The sequence below is a fragment of the Grammomys surdaster genome, unplaced genomic scaffold (assembly GCF_004785775.1).
Source record: "Grammomys surdaster isolate TR1022 unplaced genomic scaffold, NIH_TR_1.0 752, whole genome shotgun sequence".
Lineage (NCBI taxonomy): Eukaryota > Metazoa > Chordata > Mammalia > Rodentia > Muridae > Grammomys > Grammomys surdaster.
In genome coordinates, this window is record NW_021605171.1 from 680,321 (window position 1) to 694,549 (window position 14,229).

At 42.3% G+C, this 14,229-nt stretch overlaps 1 protein-coding gene across 1 annotated transcript in view; it reads right to left on the minus strand.

Moving 5' to 3' along the window:
• Positions 1-14,229, minus strand: part of Gng12 (G protein subunit gamma 12) — a 118,009-nt gene that overhangs the window by 54,231 nt on the left and 49,549 nt on the right. The window contains exon 3 of the mRNA XM_028782436.1: positions 13,734-13,786. The gene's annotated coding sequence lies outside the window, so the exon portion shown is untranslated. The remainder of the gene's footprint in view (positions 1-13,733; positions 13,787-14,229) is intronic.

The window sequence follows — 14,229 nt, forward strand, 5'->3', positions numbered from 1 at the left end:
TAAAATCTTGGGAGTATGCTATAATACTTCAATAATTCTAAATTGAATCCCTATGTTAAATACTACTGGTTTTTCTCAACAATATCTTTCCTTAACATATTGAAGGTTGTTGATTATTTTGTTATTATTGGTACTGATATTAAGATTTTTAGCTCAGGCTAGCCTTGAACTTACTATGTTATTTCATCCTATTATGTTTTAAAAATATTTTCAATCTGCATCCAGCAAAGAATTCTGTCTTAACCTTCCTAGCCCTGAATACTGACATGATATTCTGTCCTAAAATCCCTATGTAGACCAGGCTGGCCTCAAACTCACAGAGATCTGCCTGCCTCTGCCACGCAAGTGCTGAGACTACAGGTGTGTGCCACCATGCCTAGCACACTGCTGTTTTAATGACCTTTTAACTTAAAGTATGGCTACAAAAAGTCCTGTCCTCTCATGACCCTGAACAAATCTGTTAGTTCTCTTGTTCAGTTACTCAGTTCAGATTTTCTGTCTACTCTGAACAAGTGTTCTAGGACTGAGATAAAGTGCTTCAATAACAACGCAAAAGAACTAATACACAGAGGGGTGGAGAATATAAACACAGGCGAGGATTTCTGAATATATGGGAGGAGTACTCTAAACCTGCAGCAAAGATCCTGGTTCTTCAAGAAAGACAAATAAGCACGTAAGGCTGGGAGCCCAGAGGCAAGAGGGTGGGGCCTCTGAGGCATGGCCAGTTTCATCTTACATCACAGCAGGCCTTTGTATCCAGGCATGCTACACCTGTGGATTTAATTAACTGTATAGCAAAAAATTCCAGGGGAGGGGGTAGGAAGTCATGTTTGCACTACACATGTACGAGATTTTGGGAGTCATTATTCCCTCAATAACATAGCATAACAACATTTGTTTAGGACTCAGTAAAACAATCTAAAGACAATTTAAAGTATATAGGAGAGGGCAAGGTGTGGTGACACACATCTATAACCCTAGAATTTAGGATGTCAAAGGATGAGCATTTTGAGTTCAAGGCCAATTTGAGATATACATCAAGACTTGTCTCAAAATCATGAAAGTACACATGAGCATGTATGTATATTATTATGCAGGCACATGCCATTTTATACAATTGCAGTACTAACGGGAGATTCTTAATGGCAGCTTTATTGGTAGAGACGGACATCTAAAAAGAGAGAAGGTACTGATGGCTGTGTGGACATGTGCGTGTGCTCTTTCTGTGACAGGGTTGGCAAGGAAGGTCAGAGTGAAGATGGGTGTTGACAAAGGACATCAGCCAGTTCTAGGAACTCATCTAGTTCATCAGAAATTCTAGCTTCCCAGGACCCACTGTCACCTCTAGACGTCCTCAGAGGAGGAAGATGCAAGAAAAGAGAGGAGTCCCCTAAGAACTTGTCTTGTCTTAAAACACATGCCATCAACTTGTTCCAGATGACGCCTGCTGGATGTTTAGAGCGACTGTCTCTAGAAGCCTGAGGCAAAAAAAAAAAAAAAAAGAAGAAAGCAAGTTGATGATACTGTCATCTTTATCCTATATAAAAGTTAGAAGAAATGAAATACTAAAGACAAAATATTTAAGAAATTTCTCAATAATTATCAATGCCTCTGGCAAGTGTTTTAAAAACTAACAATAACTTACAACATGTTTTTAAGGAAAGACAGTCCCAGAGGAACAACTGACCCGACATTTGACTACTACATGATCTCAGCAGTGCCATGTCCTCAGGTCCTGAAGTGCACCCAGGGTTCTGGAGAGAGGAGGTTGGGGAAAAAGAGAACACTAAACCCATCACTAAACACCACCCCTGTGTCTTTCACTTGGGGGATGAAGATGATGACATGTTCATCCCAGGATGGAAGTACTGAAGCCAAACAAAGGATGATGAGTGAGACTTTTCCTATGGACACTCTCCATTTCTAAAGCACACAATCAACGCTGAACAACTGGGCCATGGCCCTGTCTCACCTTGCTAAGTGATGAGATTATAGGCCTCTGCAACCCTGGCTTGTTTTGAATTCTTCTTTGAATAGACAAAAAGTAGAGCTTACTTTTCAATTTAATTGTAACTGGAATCTGCTCCCCAGCCCCAGCATTTGCTAGTAGTAGTATCAACAATCTTAAGTAAACTGACTTTGTTTTTAAGACTCCAGATATATGTATTCAGTTCATAGTTGGTTGAAAGTTCCTGTTTTCTGATTGATCACCTTTCTATCCCCGACAAATTCCTTTTAATATTTGTTTTGTTTTTTAAAATTGTTTGTGAGTGCAGATACCTGCTATATATAGCCAAAGATTGTATCCCCTGGAGCCAGAGTTGCATGCAGGTATGAGCCGCCTGATATGGATAGGAGGAACTGAACTCAGGTCCCATGAAGAGCAGCAGTACACGCTCCTGATCACTGAGCCATCTTTATAGCCTCCTTGGTAAAGTCTTGAAGAGGGAGCGGATGCATAACATAGTGATAATTTGATGTGAACTGCAGCAGTGGTAGGTTTTGCTAACTGTTCACTGTGTATTTAATAAGTATGAAATGTCAGTGTAACGGCATCTTAACCATTTCAGTCTTTACCACTATAAACGAGTGTCCAATTTTAAGCTTCAAATAATACTCTCAAGGAATGCAGAAGGAACATTCTGTGCTTGGGATGGCTTGTGTTAAGTCATTCTCTAATCCTCCTCCAGGGGGCGAGGATGGCTAGTGTTGTATTGGAAAAGTCATCCTCACACTGGTTTTCCCCCTGGACACAGAGGTTTTTCCCTTCTCCCTTTCCTGCTAAGTACGCATCACTCAGACTGATGAGCAAAGTGCTTTAGCCCTTTTATGCAGAGAGAGGCAAGAGACACTAAGGGCTGAGACTGCTTGGGTACACATCAACACTTACCTGTACAGTCTCACAGGGTGGATGTTCTCCTAAGGCTTGGGTCATGGCCATGGTTTTGCCAGTTTTCTTTTTCAAGGAGAATTTCCAAGGGTTTGTTTTAGTCAGTGGCTACTTCCAAGGCTCCTGTCTAATGCCTCCTCTGTGGAGCTCCTGGTCAGCCACGCTGCCCTGGGAGCCCAAGAGTGAAGGGAGGGGCCCTTCATGGAGGGGCAGTGGGACTTCATCATATCACAGAAGTGCTTGGTGGCCATGAGTGACTCTGGCAGCAGTCCCCCCAAACTGGGCTGTTTTTCCTTCTTTAGAAGGGTCAAGAGTCCCCACTAAACATCCAGGCCTAGCCTCTACCTCCTGCCAAGAGCTTGCTGAGGCTGGGGATCAGTGTTTGCATGCTGATGACCACACAGCAGGGCAAAGGAAAGGCCTGGAGGAGTGACAGTCAGTCCTGCCACACTTATACTCAGATCCAACTTCTGTAGGTTCCGAGTTTTACATTACCTTGAGTCTTCTTTAAACAAAGACTACAAAATTAAAGTTTATATACACCTGTAATCAGATGATCTGAAAGTCAGGGGATCATTACAAATTTGAGGACAGTCTGGTCTACAGAGTAGACCCTATGTCAATAACAAAAAAATAACCAATCAATGCAAAATTTGTCAGGTCTCATGAGCTACAGGAAGGGGAATGGTTGACTGCTGCCACAAGAACTGAGACTTAGGAGGTAAACCACTGTTAGCTTGTCGTGGGCTCTGCTTGTGGAGAAGGTTGAGAAGGCAGACAAGGTATGCCTATAAACCTTTTGTTCCTCTAAGGTCATTCAGAGTACACCGATGGGCTTGTAAAAAAAAAAAAAGTCTTATGGCATCAAGTGTAAGGTAGATATTCAGTAAACATTTGGTAACCAACCATTTAAAGTGGTCTGTTGAATGCCACAGACCCATCCACTGCTTCCCTTTTTGCAACTTCCTAGTCATATTTTATCTTCCAAATAAAGGAAGGCTGTTGCTCAAAAGGTGCTGTCAAGACCAGCACAGGCATGGGTTTCTTGCTCATCTGGTTATTCATTCTCTAGAAGTGCGCAGGCATGTGTTACACAACACAGACTACTAAACTAGCTCAGCCCTAAACAACGCAGCCCTCACGCTATATACACTCCCTGTATGTACTACAGGAAAGTGGGACTGGAGCTCCATCTACTTTGGACTGCCCTTGAGGAAGGCTGTTGGAGTGAGTGCCTACCACATGAAAAGGGAACTTCCTGCTTAGTCCCTCTCTGTTCCTGTCCATTTGTGTGCATCAGCATATGGTTCCAAGCTCCACTTCCTCCCCTGTTCTTCCCAAGGGAAGCCACATTCTCTGCTCAGCTTCCTGTTGGCACCTGTTCTTTTACTGAAAGAATGCAAAATAATCATCTGAACTTAGAGCAGCTAGATAAATATGGCCATAAATATGTATTTTCTTAATCCTTGTAAAAATATATATAATCTGGTGGCAAAATCACAGTCTCAGATTTTAACAGTGACATGAGATCTAAAGGAGGGGCAGCTGTTTGATCAGGCCAGTGTGGCTGCTTTGTATACCTACTAGGTTGGTAACTACAAGCTTCTCAGTTGCCAAATGCTCTTTCCCAAACAAAACAGACAGCAACTTTACACATAAAAGTGTCTCCGTGATGCTGTTCATCGTTGATCACAAGGAAGGAAGCATTCTTCAAATGCATGTCTATGCAATGGAGCTGCTATCATGACAGGAAAACAATGGCCATCACGAACAGTACTCTGATGTGCCTGCCTGTTCCAAGCACTGTAAGCTTTACTCAATCCTTTCATGACACTGGACAATATTATCACCATGAAAATGACTTGATCTAGGTTACAGGTAGGAAGTTAATCCTTACTATCTAAGCACTGAATTCTCACACTGTAAAATGACTAATGAACTTTATAACATGGGTGTTTTTAAAACAACACTATTTATTCATGTGACTGTGTGCAGCATATGTTGTTGTGTGGCGATCAAAGGACAATGTTAGGAATCAGTTCTCACCTTCTATGTGGGTTCTGGTAATAGAAGTTAGGCTATCCATTTTGGTAGTCAGTGCCTTAATCCACTGAGCCATCAATCCAGCCCAAGACAATTATTTTTTTTCAAAGCATACACATTTTTTAGGTTACTCTCAAATTCTTGTTTGATTTACATAATCTGATGAAGTGGTCTACTTTAAAAATGACTTTAAAAGTTTTCAAAATGTCATACTAGCCACATAACTCATTCTAGCCATGTACAAATAATACTAGAAACTGCCGAAGGCTGAGTACTGACTACAGAGAGGGAGGCTGCAGTAAGCTCATCATATGGAGTGCTTCCTGTAGTTGAGTGATCATATTATGCAAATGAATTATCCCAAGAACAGATGAAGCAATTGAGACTTAGCATAAGTCACTGTTCAAGTATTTCAATAACTGAAGAAGTCACAAACCTCTGGCCTCTTAGTCCAACATCCTCTTCCCTGCTTTAAAAGGTGCACTGTGGTGGTTTGATACAGAATGGCTCCCAAAGACTCATATATTTGAGTACTTTGTCTCCGTTTGGTGGCAGTTTGGAAAGAATGAGGAAGTGCGGTCTCATTGGAGGAAGTGTTTCACTGGGGGCGGGCTTTGGGGTTTTGAAAGTCAGCATTAAGTTGGCCCTCACTGTTTCCTGCTGGGCGTTTGAATGTGAGCTCTCAGCTGCTGCTCCAGTCACCTGTCACCTGCTTTACCACTTTTAAACTAGAAACCCGAAATCAACTCTTCTTTCAGTAAGTTGCACTGGTCATGGTGTCCTAACACAGCAACAGAAAAGTAACATATGTAAGCAGCATGTTTTGGTAAGAAACATGTTTTGTGTGAAGCATTTCTTGCTGTACCCAGGTCTTCAAATGGTCATGTGAAACCCACGATAGGTTTTCAGGCTAAGAGGAGAAGCCAAGCAGTTGAGGACTTCAGTTCTTCTTTCTGAGCTCCTGACTCCCAGAGTCGTCTGGACGTGAAGCTCATGTGGGTCTCTGGGAGGGAGTTAGAGAACTATATCCTGTGTCATCTTCCTCAATAGCCAGGAACTATAGCATGAGACACACTTAGAATGTCATAATGCTCAAAATGCCTTTAATATATTGTTAGACCATTGTGCCATGAGTGACTCTAACTTTAGCTGACCTGAAAACCTTAGTAAGGTGTCACCGGACTGCACTCCCTTCATTGTAGCAGGGCGGGGGTATAAAATGGTGATCCAGGTACTGAGGAAGCTAAGGCAGCAGGGGCACAAGTTCAAGGCTGAATTCTAAGTGCTTCACCTAGAGAATGAGAAACAGCTTCTGGCTCACAATATTTGAAGTGATGAAGCCAATCAATGGGAAGAGAAAATAGAGTAAGAGACGGGGATAGGGGTACATAGGAACAAAGCATAATAAATATATGAAACATATTAAGTAAAAATAATAAAAAGTACTATATTGTAAGCAGATGAAACAGGTATGAAGGATTATTTCTGTAGAAAAAAATGGGGTCTCTTCTCTTCAGTAAAGAGATGGAACACTCCACAAGGCTTGATTTTGTGGAACTGATAAGCTCTGTGCAGAGCCCTCATCAAAACACCCTCATGATATGCAGCAAATCATCTCTCTGGTCAAGATAAACACTCCGTTAGGGTGCTGAGCATGAAAAGTGGTGACTGAGCAGTTTCCACAGAGGCAATAGATTTCATCAAGTGTACTTTGGTATGAGGGCAATGAAACCTACCCAGGGATATCAGTCAAAAGCTTTCCTGTGCTTACTGAGAACAGGGTGTCTGAGACTCACTTTAGAACCCTCCTGCACAAATAAGGTACCTTATGGTATACACACACACACACACACACACACACACACACACGACCTTTTTACTTGGAAAGGCAGAATGAAGTGAAGACCTCCTTTTTAGTTTTCTGAAGAGGAGTTTTCTGTCCTGAATCAGAGCTGACTTAATATAACAAGATATTATAGTGGAAGTTTCCACTAAGGCATAAAGATGTGACAGATAAGAAATTCCAAAGGAAGGATTAGATAGACAATAACATGGACATTTCTAAGAAGTCAACCTAGCCGATCTAGGAGCCATAACAAAGGTATAAACAGAACAGGTAAGTGGAAATAGACAACGCAATTGGAGGAAGAATTATTGAAAATGTTCTGATTTCTACAATCCCAAGGTGGTGGGAACAAGAGAGTTAGTCTTTTGAGACGAGTTCAGAGAGGTTACTTTTAAAGGCAGCTTCTGCCCAAATCCCTGGACAATCCGAGGGAACCAAATATCCAAAACGTCAGAGTAAATGGCTGTCCCCTCCACAACACAAGTAAGGGAACATATACATCTTGAGCTCTAGAAGGCAGCCTGAGTGTCCCTTCCAACAGATGAAAGAGAGGACTGGAAACCAGAAGCTGTGTCCAAAAACTGCAAGATCATGGAAGGTACAGAGAGGTTCAATGGGAAGTCCTGGACAAAGCTACATGTGAATCCAACAACAAGACTGATTTTCTCCATCAGCCTGTTGTAGTATGATTGTTTCCCCCCTCCAGACATAATATGTTCAGCTCATGCATGCCATCTTAAAGTAGACAATTCTTGGTCAAGTACCAAGAACCATTAATCAGCAAAACAAAACAGCAGTAGCTAGTACTGCTACTGCTATGGTACTATCTATGGTAATGGTAACACAGTTGCTGACTGTGCCCTAGTAGAGAGAGAAAGGGCCAGTCACAAGATCATCTTTCCTATTCCCCACAATCCCAGCTTCAAAGGATCTTGAGGGATACTGGAGTATACAGGAAGTGGAAGGCTATCTCAAAGAGGGCCTCCATGAGTTGGTTATCCATAAAGAGGCGGGAATTTTGAGTGATGCAGCTCTTTGGGCTCACTTACTGTTGAAAATCTGTTCTGCTCTAGGTTACTTACATTATGTTATAGGTTTTCAGACGGGCCTTGCCCCAGAGACTATTCTATTAAATAGCTTTCACACTACTTTGAGTGCAGAAGATAACTCTGTACTTGAGTGGTCACAAGAGCAGAACCTTGTGGCTAGTAGCACTGATAACTTATTCCTGGGAGTAGGGGGGGGTGCCACCCTATAAACTTATCAGAGTAAATGCAGACTATAGGGAACCATGGGCATACTAAAATCCTATCAAGAAAAACATGTCCAAATACTTACCAGACATACCAGACCAAAGGAAGACTAGAACTCTCTAACCTGGACATCACCTCGAAGTGTTAATAGCAAAAGCCCTAGTGACCTGTCATTGACTATCTGATGTGTGCATCAAGGACCAACAGGCAGAGGACTTAGACTGTCTTTTCAGCTTGACTTGGGCCCCACTTTTGCCAACAGCCTTCTTCCACTGACACCTGCTCATCCTCTTCGAGGCTGTCTGGCCTTGGTCCTCAACAACTGTGATGGTGACACTCGTAACTGCTGCTCCTTTAGCTTCTTTCCAGCTTGGTTTAGATCTGTTATGTTATCAATAGAGACTTGTGTATCCCTGTCAGTTTCCCAGCTTTGGTTTCTGAAGCCTCTTAAACTTCCTGTTTCTTTAATCTTATGTACTCACGCTATAACCTACATATATGCATGAATGAAGAGATATTTACTATATGATACATAGTCTGTGATCTGAGAATTAATATTATTAAGATTTGAATAAAAGAATCAGAGTTTGCCTCATTGAAAGCTACCATACCTGCCGGGTGGTGGTGGCGCACGCTTTTAATCCCAGTACTTGGGAGGCAGAGGCAGGTGGATTTCTGAGTTCGAGAGTTCGAGGCTAGCCTGGTCTACAGAGTGAGTTCCAGGACAGGCAGGGCTACACAGAGAAACCCTGTCTTGAAAAACCAAACCAAAAAAAAAAAAAAAAAAAAAAGAAAGCTACCATACCTTGGGAATTTACTGTTATTCAAGAAATTGTGACACTGTGGAAAGACAGTGAGTTAGTTGTCTGTTTTTGACACAGGGCAGTTAGGATAATCATGCTCCTGAAAGCAGTACTGCCCTCACACACTGTAAATAAGCAAATATATGTGTGTGTGTGTACACACACACACACACACACACACACACACACACACACATACACACACATATTTGCAGAGTTGGATTTTGGTGGAACTGCATTTTGGTTTATGTTGCTGTTCTATCTGGGTGAACTTCTCAGGAAAAGCCAATACAGCACAGTCCTTTACGTTCTTCTAACTGTGGCATACAGAGAGACACAAAAGTAAGCAGCTGGAAGAGCAAGTGGCTTGCCCTAGAGAGTACTGTAAATTTTTAACTGAGCATTTGTGTGTGTGTGTGTGTATGTCTTGGGGTGGAGTGTGAACCTCACTTAGTCCCTTAAACAATTCTGTAAGATTGGTATCTATACAATCCAACAGAGAAGGAAACTGGTTCTGGGACAAGCAGCAAGCCCAGGATTACACAGTTGTCTACCCAATCTTCTTGGAGTAGGTGTTGCTTTGTTGTAGGAAGTGCATCTCAGTTACTTCCTACTGCCTGTAGATTGTGATGTAGAACTCTCAGCTCCTTTTTTCCAGCACCATGTCTGCCTGCATGCTACCATGCTTCCCATCATAACAATAATGGATTGAACCATAAGTCAGACCCAATTAAATCTTTTCCTTTATTAGATCTGCCATGGTCATGGTATTTCCCAACAGCAATATAATCCTAACTAAGACAGTACAAGTCTGGAATAGACTGTGAAACCAATGAACTACATGAATTTAGCAGTGTCTTCCAATGTTGGGGCTTTGATCCTACTACCATCTGTGCATGGAAAGGTGAAAATGGGGCCTACAAGAACAAACAGATGTAAGAAGATCAAGAGACTTGTCCTGTGCTTCCAGAATGGCAGCTGGAAGGTACTGGTCCCAGCTGGATGTACTGTGACAGATTTGAGGTTCTTGGAGTTAGTCATGCAAAAAAATATGCAGTTCAGATAATGCACATAAAGTATTTAGCAGAACCTGGCATTAGGTAAATGGCAGCTATGACTGTGAAAACCTTATACATAAAGCTGGAAAACTCAATATATAATTTAAGGCAAAATGCTCAGCCACTGACATCACTGTCTGTTCCATAAGCAGCCATGTTTATAATGGACACTAAACTTTGGTAGGTGAGCCAAGAACAGAGGTTAATGCCAAAGACTAAACTAGCCAAATTGAAAACAGCCACAGTTAGGCCAAACAGTGGTTTATCAGTGGGGTCCAGTGAGAGAGTAATAGAACACAAGATCCCTCATGCACACGATTTTGTAAATCATTATGGAAGTCTGCAGATCCATTGAAGCTCAACCATTGTCTCCAGGTTCAAACTACTCTATGGCTCCTTGGGATGCAACATAAAGTCCTCAACCCAGGAGCTTCCCACCAAACCCAAAGTAAGCTACCCACTCTCATCCCTGCCATATGCTCACTGGTAGTAGCCTGGATCATAACATAGCCAAGGCTACATCTAATTTTCAATCTTACAAGTTTAACTGACTCCAAATTATGAAATTTAAATTTCTAAATCAGACCACTGTGGTACTTTCAGATCTTATCTGCCTGGCATCTTTTCTCCCATCCTTCCTGTTGTGAAAACTCTCCCCTCCCCCCTTCACCACATTTGGTATTGGTGGACTTGCCTTCTGTCATTCGACATATGAACAGCATGGTCAAAGAGATACTGCCCGCTGTCTACTGCCCACCTGTAATCATGATGAATCCAACAGCTATCCAAACCAGGCCAGTGAAAACACTTCCTTGGTACTATCCTTAGAATTATGGTTGAAGAGTTACTCTCGTTAAGATACAAGCTGCATGAATGGTGGCTGACACTAGTAGTTACATATGCCACTGTGGTGTGGCTACGAAGTGTGGTGCATAGATGAGTTTGACACTGATGGAATTAAGGTGGGAGGAGAACAGGACAGAGACTATAAATGGCTGGATGCAGGCCTGAGCCCTCAGCACAACTGAGCAGGACAAACATGTCAATCACATAAGTCAGTAACCTAGACTAAGCTGGAGTTCTGTTGATTCTGAGCAGAAAAACTGCAACCAATAAGCCTTATTTAAGGGAAAACAAAGTCCCAAAGGAAATTTCCTTCTATGAATAGTCCAGTCCCTATAGAATTCTGGGAGACTATTTACTAACAATCTTGATGGAATTAAAAACCACTTCCCTGAATGAAGTTTTAATAGTAAGTCTAGCTTGTCAATGGTTGATAACTTTAATACCAGACCATTGCCAGGGACAGGTAGATCTATATTTTGAAGAATATAAAACACACACAGACATACACACACACACACACACACACACACACACCCCAATGTGTATATATGATTGAGAACAGAGTGTGATGTGACACCTGTAATCTGGGCACTTGGGAGGCTGAAGCAGGAGGATTTTTAATTTCAGGTCAGCTAGGGTTAAATAGTGAGACTGACACTATCCTAAGAAAAAGATTGCTTTGTAAATGGATGGAGAATATTCCAGGAAATCTGTACGTAAGCAGACAGCTCGGTGCCTGGCAGACAGCATCCCCTAATTATTACTACTTATGCTATTTTATTGAATCTCCCACTTTTACTATTTCCACTCAACTTCTCACTATCTGTTCTTCTCCCACTGCTATGTAGGAAACTTCCCTCTTCAAAGGACTGAGTTGTCAGAGATCCACAGCAACTAACGTCTTTCAGTTCTACCTTATGGTCTACATAGCATTTTTACAGGCAACTTTTTTTTGTTTCTGGAAAGCTTTGAGGTATATATCATCCCCTCTTTCCACACAAGAAAACTGCAGCTCCAAAAGACAGCATTGTAAAGAAAACTCCTAGAACTGTGCTTAAACCCAAGCTTTACCTAAGTTTCTAGTTCTTGGGTTGCCAAGCTGTGTAGTGCAATCCAAGCAGGGTGCCAGCTGTGAAGCATCACTTGATAGCTGGGCTCTTCCCCAAGCTTGAAGAATGAAAGCCACACGGGCCTGGTCTGCAGCTGGGCCTCCCGTGACTGATGAGCCGAGGGAGGTGCAGGGTGGTGTGAATGAGGGCAGGGCTGGGCTGCTTCCTGCTTAACCAAGGATCTGTTCTACTTTCTGCCTGTGCTGTTGAGCCACAAGGAATTTCTGCTTTCAAAGAGCTAACAAAGCTCCCTCACTGCCCCCCCCCCCCCCCAAAAAAAAGGGTAGAGTAGGAAGGTGAGAAAAGTGGACATGCTTGGCTTGTAAGGAGGCTGGAGCAGGTGAAATCACAGATGGCTAAATAAGGCAGGCCTTAAAAATAAGGGTCTTCGGGTGCAGAAGGTGGGGGGGGAAGCAGAAAGAAATGAGATGTCTTATATGATAGTGAACAGAATAACCTGACTGCTAGCCCCCAAAAGCATAGGGTTGAGGGAAATGGATCAGTAGGTAAACGCTATCTGTGCAACTTTGATGACCCATATTCAATCCTCAGTCCCCATGTAAAAGACCAGTGTGGGGGCCTATGCCTGTACTTCCAATACTAGAGATGCAGACAGTCAGACCTTTGGGCTTGCTGGCCGGCAAGCCTAGCCTAATTGGCCATCTACAGGTCTGGGGGAAAGAACAAACAAAAGCAAAAGACAGGGTCAATGGCTCCTGAGGCACAAATGCCATTCACAATGAATAAAGAGAAGAGGAACAAGTGAGCAAGAGAGGATACAGTTAGGTATTAAGGGTAGAGGAGCCAGAGAGAGAGGCCTGGGCTGGTGTGATGGGGATGGTTTGTGAGCAGAGCAGGGGACATCCTCAAGGACAGCTAATGTGGCACCAAGAGGAGACACTGGCTATGGACAGGCATTATAAACACTTCAGCCAACAGCCACATGACCAACAAAACAAAGCCTCATTCACCTGGATGTTACTCATGAATAGTCTCAGGTAAAACCAGAAGAATCGCATAACTGAGCTGAGCCCAAAGCATGGCCCCTCTCCCACATACACACAGAATTTGAAGATAAACAAGTGCTATTTGAGGAGTAAATTTGGGGTGACTTATTATAAAGTAAAAGCTAACACCACAGTCAGTCTACAGTTGCAAGGCCAGGAAGTGATGCCATATTAATCCTCACATGCTTTTCACTTGAAAAAAAAAACAAAATTTCTACCACTGAGGTACTGTCAGTACACCAGTCAGTCACACTTAGGTTAGAAGAGAAAGCATACAAAGCACTAATTATGGCCTGGGGCTGAAGAGTTGGCTCTGTGGGTAGAGCACTGGCTGCTCCTGCAGAAAACTCGAGGACCCAGCTCAGTCACCAACACTCAGACGGTGACTCACAACCATCTCCTCCGGCCTCTGCATTTATGTGCACACACCTCCACACATGCATACACATAATGAAGAACTGTAAAACAACACAATTAAAGTAAGGACAGCCTAATGTGCTAGCTGTGCACCCCTTTTCACTACAACATACTTCAAGGAACGCTTTGGTGTTTTGAATACTGTATGAAATAAGAAGAACATCAACATGGACCTGCAAAGGGTTTCATTATATAGAAGGTTTTAGTTTAAGAGCTTCTGGTATGTATCACAGATACACTGCTTCCTCGATTCTTTTCAAAAAATAAAACAATAAAACAAAAAAAACCAACAAAAACATATTTTTTAAAGGCATAGAAAATTCATAAATCATTCAGAGAAAAAAATGTACAAATAAATATTCAGTAATTTTTTTAGGGATGCATTTGACTAAAAATGTGACTAGCATTTTAAAAGCAACTCCACATAGCCACTTTGTTTGAATAATGAATGAAGACCTTACCAGCAAGGCTTTGTGTGGTCCAATGCCTCCAGGTTTTAAATGGTGGGGTGAATCTGAAAGAAAATTAAACAGACATTCCAGGAGTGAATCTTATGTGGAAAGGATCTGCTTTCATCCCAAGTGACTGTGTAATGCTGAGTATTTATTCTTTTAGTTACAGATTAACAAAGCTTGTTCCTGGCTCCTAACTAGAATAGAGAGTGATTTTTTTGCCTACATACTTCAACTTCCTGAATAGAAGGCATTCTTGCATCTGCCTCAGAGAGTGGCTGGAAGGCTGAAGCCAGCATAACTATAAATGGTAGTGTTTTCATTCAAACTCTGCAAGTGAGCAAAAGCCTCCTTGGTTGTCACTCTTGCTCTGGTCCCGCAACCGCCTTCTGCTAGGATTAAGCCTAACTTCAAGGACACAAGGAGGGATGTGACAGGCTTTCTAATGCTGTCACCTGAGCATGTAAATAACAAAATTCTGCTTTATCAGTAATATCAAGCCCCA